Raw genomic sequence first — 6,000 nt, 5'->3', positions numbered from 1 at the left:
GGGAGGCCTCTGTGGCACCAGGGACACGGGAGAGGGTGGCTTGAAGCAGGTCCTGTCTCGGATGTGCGTCTGTGCCATCCACGCAGATGGAGGGTGCGGGCGGGCAGACAAAGTCTGGGGAAAGAGCTCAATGATGGACACACCGATTTTGGAGTGCCCAAGCCGATCCAACAGCCACTTGGATTTGGAGATTGGAGCGGTCAAGCCTGGTGTTCGATGAAGCCACAAAGCAAAGCTGGGACCAGCAAAGGACTGGGAATGAGGCTCCGGGAAGGCCCCAGATTCAGGGTTATTACTGATTTGCTGAAGATCAGCTGGGTCCGGTGAGCCTGGGATCGGTGCAAATCGCCCTTGTCTTTGCTTCCTCCCGCCTTTCCTAGCTTCGACGCCGCCAGAGCCCTCCCAGGCGGCTGGGAGGAGGGAAGCGTCTTTACTGTGCTTATTCAACACAGCCCCTCATGCAGGAGGCTTCTGGAGATGGCAAAGCTCCAACAAAGGCAGGATGAAGGTAAGGGTGACTCTGTACTTAGGCATTAACAAACTGTGATGGGCTGGTTCTGAAATATCTGCTGGGTCAGGGCTCCAAACTGCTGATACATTCTCCAATATCCATTTCACACACTGGAGTGTTGTATTTCCGAGGACCCGGAGCGAAGAAGGCCGTTTCGTTGCTGGATTTTAAGTCCTTCCAGCTTTGAATCTCAGCCTTTCGGTGTGTGTCAGCCCACACACGGGCCGGCCTACGGGCAGGGTACAGGGAAGGGTGACGCTCAAATTCTGTGCCAGGACCTTCGGGGCAGGGACGCTCCCTGTTTGTTATGGGCTGAGCTGTGTCCCCCGGCCCTGCCTCCCCCGACTCCCCCCGCCCCCAACCAATTCATCTGTTGAAGCGCTAATGCCTAGTCTCTCAGAATGTGCCTGTATTTGGAGAGAGGGTCTATAGAGAGGTAACTTAGTTAAAATGAGGTCTTGTGGGTGGGCTGTCATCCAGTACGACTGGTGTCTTTAAAAGAGAACGTTAGACACAGACAGACACACTGAGAGGAGAGACCAGGCCAAGACGGAGAAGGCAGACACCCGTGAGCCAAGGAGAGAGAGGCCTTGGAAGAAACCAGCCCTCCTGACGGACGCCTCCATTTTGGACTTAAAGCCTCCAGATCCGTGAGAAAAGAAGCTTCTGTGGTCTAGGCCTCAGCGTCTGGGAGTCTGTGATGGCGGCCCTAGGAAGCCGACACGCTCACCTTTCACTCCTCCCACGGGGGCTGCCACGCCTAAGCTTGCTGCCTCCTCAGCAGGAAAGCAAGGGTCTTGACACGCAGAGGAAAAGAAGCAGGGATTGGAGGGAGATTAAATGCGAACACCTGCTAGTGAAACAGACAAGTAGCACGAGTGGATTTCGCAAGTTTCGATTTAGCTACTGCTTTGCAGATTACCAAGTACTTCACGCACCTCAACTGTTTAGTCTGCGCAGCTGCCCGAGCCTCACCTGGCAGATGTAAAGAATGAGAAAGTGGGGAGGGTCTAGCACTCTGTGTCCTGACTCATCTCAGGTGGGCGGGCGATTCTGACCCGCGGAAGTGTGAGAACCACGGAGAGAGGGGTTGGTCCCCCGTCAAGACGGCCAGGTCGCAGGGGGACGTGACTTTTTCACAGCTGTGAGCCGCGGGGCCAGGACGGTCTCCTGGACGACTGGCCCGGAGCGCCTGTGGCTACAACCTTCACCCACGTCGGAGCGTTTTGTCGCTGCCTCTGCTGGGCACTCAGGGCGTCCGCTCGGGGTCTCTAAGGTCAGCGGCGCCCCTCGGGACACACGCGGGACTGGAGCGCGGGCAGCGCGGCGAGCCCCGGGGCCCCGGAGCCGCCGGGCGCGCGCGCACGCGCGTGCGCGTCCCCGGGGCGGCGCGTGCGCGTGCCGAGGGGGTGGGTCGCGCCGGCCCCTCCAGCCTGGCTCGCGGTCCGAGCCACTCAGAACGCCCGGCGGCCGACACCCGGGGGCCCTACAACTACTACCCGGCGCCCGCCCGCCGCGCCAGGACTCGCGCGCCCGCACTCGGGGACGGAGGCGCCCGCTCGGCCCTGAGCCGCCTCGCAACTTGTCTGCTCGGGGCAGCTGCGGCGCCGGGGCGCCGGACAGACTCTCCCGGGTCCCTCGCCGAGAGCCAGCTCGCGCGGGGACCAGCGTGCGCCCCCCGCCACCGTCGTCGCCGCGGGGAGCTGTGCGCCGGCTGCCGGCCGGCAGGTGGGCGAGCCCGCGGGCTAGGTGAGTGCGGGGGGGCGGGGCGCGCGCGTGGACGCGCTCGCGGGGGACGCGGCCCATCGCGCGTGGGTGTCCTCTCGGCTCCCCCGGTCCCCCTCCACACTTGCACCCAGGGCCTGGCGCAGGGCGCAGGCGGGGGGCCGGGTAGGCTCACCTGCTGGAAGTGTGTTTACCCGGGCGAAAGAGCGAGTCATGGGCCAGCCACACCCCCCGGCTGGGGGGCAACGCGCCGGCCGACCTTGGGCTCCACCCGGGCTGCGACTGTCCCTGAAGCTCGCCCCAAGCGTCTTCCAAGTCCTAGGACCCGGGGTGTGGGGGGGTGACAGGCCTCTGCCCTCGCCTCCGTCCCTTTAATTCGGGCGGAAGAGGGCTACTGGGAACGGGGACCCAAACTTTGTTTTCACACCGTGAAACTGACTTTCCGGGGCTTTTAAACTGACTTTCCGTGCGCACGCGGTTGATGGCGGGTTCCTGGGGACGCCTCCCGGGGGCAGGGCTGGACCGGCCGGCCCGCGAGCGGGGTGACTCCGGGTGCGCAGCGGCCCCGGGGCTCAGGGACAGCTCTGGCCCTCTTGGCCCGAGGTCGGGCCCGGCGCAATGGCCCCTGCTCCCGAAGGGTGGCGCGGGGGTCCCCGCGCTCGGCCGGGCTCCATGTTCCCGACCCACTCCGGCCCGGGGAGCTCCGGCCGGGTGGCCCGGCAGAGGGCGCCCGCTCCCGATCGTCGCGCGGACCGGCGGAGGGGAGGGGCTCGAGCGAGGCTCCAGGTGAGGAGCAGTGAATCCTCCCGGGAGGGGGACCCGGTCCTCGCCGTGAGAGGAGTCAGGGAGTGGCCGTGGCGCCGTCGAGAGTCGGGGCTGCCCAGCTGTTGCCGGGCGGCGAGCGGCCATCGTGCCCCCGGATGTCTGGGGAAAGCGCGGAAAGAAGGTGAGGAGCGTCCCTTCGCGCGGTGGCCGAGGGCGGGCATCGGCCGCGCCGGGCTCCGGCCGGCAGACACTAGGACGCGCCGCGGCGCGCCCTCCTCCGGGGCCGGAGGAGGGGTCAGTTAGGCTCGGGCTCCGGGCGGTCCTGCCGGGGGCGGCGAGCGGGGCGGGGCGACCGATCCCCGGGCCGCCGCGATGGGGCGCTCCCGGGGGCCCGCGGCGTCCCGGCGCAGCAACAAAGGCGCGGCGCGGCCGCCGCTCCCACCCACTTCCGTCCCCGGCGCGCGCCGTCCGGAGGTACCGGCTGTCTCAGGATTTCCCTCCGCGGAGTTTCGGGAAGTTAGCGGGGCGGCGGGTTAGGCGGGCAGGAGGGGCGGCCCGGGGAGGGACACCCGTGTGCGTAGAACTGCGACACTGCTGGCCTGCCCGCCCCGGGGTCGCGCCGCCGCAGGGCCCCCGCGGGCGCACGGTCCCCGCGCCGCGCGCCCAGCCGGCCCGCCGGGCCACGCCCCTCCCCGCGGACTCCCGGAAGGGAGGGGCTTAGTCCCGGGGTGACAGCGGCGGCCCCGGGCGCCCAGAGGGGAGCTCCAGAAGACGGTGGTTGCATTCCTGTGAGTTAGCGGCCCGGCGGCTGCAGTCCAGGCCGCAGTCTGGGTCAGGTGCGGGGTGAGGCGCTTCTGGCCTCCGCATTACAGCTCCGGTGCAGCCTTGACAGTTTGTTGCCGTTGCAAGTTCCGCAGAAGGGGAGAGGACGGCGGCGAGAAAGGAGAGAGCTCCTCGTCCTCCCCCCGCGCCCTCCCCCGAGGTTATGCAAACCCCACACTTAGGCACGAGTCTGCCATTGGAATGGCTGGGGCACCATCTCCCCTGCGCGACAGACGTTTCCCGGGAGCCGGACCCAGAGAAGGTGCTGCCCAGGAGAAACCTGGGGCGCTCTGGCCTGGTGTGAAACCTGATCCCGGGTAATCAGTGGATAGAATTCACGTTTTCTTATCTTATCTGCCGCCCCTCCCTTCTGAAGTAGGGAAAGGCCTTCTGTATGAGAGAATCTTGTATCCACTTGGGAAAGCTCGTCACCATTCGCTTTGAAACCTCCCAGCCTCCTCCGGAGCGGTGATTTCTATTTTACAGATGGGGAAACAGGCTTAAAGGGGTTTCTGGGGCCAGGAGTCTGTCCTGCTCCAAAGTGGAGTGTTTGCTCATCCCAGTTCTATGCCAAAGGACGTCCCTGGAAAGTGGTTATGGGCTGCTGATTGCGGAGTCAGGGTACAGGCTGTGACCCCAGCTTCGGATTGAGCGTGTTCGTTATTAGGGTCAGGTTGACCTTCCACCGGCGGCTGACTTTTCTGTGGCTCGAGGCCTCAACGAAACCAACTCTTGGTTTATTTCTTTTTAGTTCGTTATTTATTTTGGCCGCGCTGCACAGCTTGTGGCATCTCAGTTCCCCAACCACGGATTGAACCTGGGCCACGGCAGTGAAAGCCCAGAATCCTAGCCACTAGGCCACCAGGGAAGTCCCTCAACTCTTAGTTTAAAGCTTAAGGTATACAAAGACAAGTAAACCGCTTAGCATTATCTGACAGCTCCAAAGAGAGTGAGAAACAGCTGTCCTTTGCTTGGTGTGGTGTCTCATTAGGCAGGTGGGCCTGGGGTCAGGAGCTCTGTGGGCCTTCCCTGCAGGAAGGGGCAGCAGTGCCTACCCTGCCTAAGCTCTGTGACTTTGCCACCACGCTGAATGTGTATTTAAAATGCCTTGGAAATGCAGCCAGCCTTCATTAACTGGCTGATGGGTTATGACTCTAGAATTCCTTTTAGACATCTGAGATCATCCTCACATCTTTAGCCATTATTGAGCTCAAGTTTATAATATGGGGCGGTGGTGTTGTCTTGAACGTACTGAAAGCATCTTGCCTTAAAGAAGGATGTTGTTTGAAACCCCGGAATGACAGTTCTGACTCAGAATGTCCTAGGGTAGGGCCAGTTGTGGAGACAGTGATGATTAAGGGCAGGCTTCGAATGCCGCCTCCACCGTTTATGGGTCTGTAGCGTTGGGCAAGTTGCTGAGCTTTCTCTGAGCTTCACTTTCCTCTTTTAGGGCAGGAATAGTCACAGCACCACCTGGTTTCAAGCTGCAAGGCTTAAATTTGGTCATTCATATAAGGTACTTAGTAGCGCAGAGCCTAGGAAGTAGTAGCCGCCCAACGAGTGTTAACTAATAATGATGATGTTTCAGAACAGACTCTTTCTTTCTTCCCTTCCCTCGTCTAGAGAGGCAGAATATTGGTAGTTGAACTTGATCTTCTCGGTGCACACACAGCAAAGGTGATGGACGCGCGTCGCGATCCTTCCCTCTTGTCAGCAAGTGCTGTGTGCGCGCGCGTGCGTGTTGGGAGGCGGGGTGGCGGCGATGGAAAACTTTGTCTCCTTGCTCAAGGAATTTACAAGGGGCTCCGGAACCATCGGGCTTTCCTCCTAGTGTTACCACTGTGTAATTTTGCGGCCAGCCCTCCAGCCATTTCTCTTTCCTTTCAATTGGAAGCCAGTATCCTAATAGCCATGATGACAGGACTTAAAACAGCACGCTCAAAACCAAACAAGCTGGAGAAAAGGAAGCAGGTCTTCTCTTTGTTCGTTCACTAGCCATTGACGACACTAAAGAGAATATCTGCTGTCTGTGAAAAGTGTGCTGGCCCGACCTTGGCAAGTGGGACCGTTACTTGGAAAACAGAAGATTGTCTGGAGTCTGTTTAGAGATAAGCCACGAAATGGACAGAGGAGGGAGGAGAGTTTGAGATAACATTTCAGAACTGTTTGCTCAGATA

General features: G+C 61.4%; 1 protein-coding gene across 9 annotated transcripts in view; it reads left to right on the top strand.

The window, feature by feature from the left end:
- Positions 1 to 1,917: 1,917 nt before the first annotated feature.
- The window catches only part of SVIL (supervillin), a 241,154-nt gene continuing 237,071 nt past the window's right edge, over positions 1,918 to 6,000 (top strand). For 4 of the 9 annotated variants that reach the window (XM_067030584.1, XM_067030582.1, XM_067030583.1 and 1 more), the window contains exon 1: positions 1,926 to 2,260. The gene's annotated coding sequence lies outside the window, so the exon portion shown is untranslated. Of the gene's footprint in view, positions 2,261 to 3,030; positions 3,183 to 3,386; positions 3,476 to 6,000 lie in introns of those variants that run through there. The other 5 variants (XM_067030569.1, XM_067030585.1, XM_067030573.1 and 2 more) reach the window with 4 other exon arrangements.

Source organism: Kogia breviceps, chromosome 3 (assembly GCF_026419965.1).
Source record: "Kogia breviceps isolate mKogBre1 chromosome 3, mKogBre1 haplotype 1, whole genome shotgun sequence".
NCBI classification, from domain to species: domain Eukaryota; kingdom Metazoa; phylum Chordata; class Mammalia; order Artiodactyla; family Physeteridae; genus Kogia; species Kogia breviceps.
Note: the sequence above shows the minus strand (reverse complement) of the source record. Positions and strands in the feature narration are given on the sequence as shown.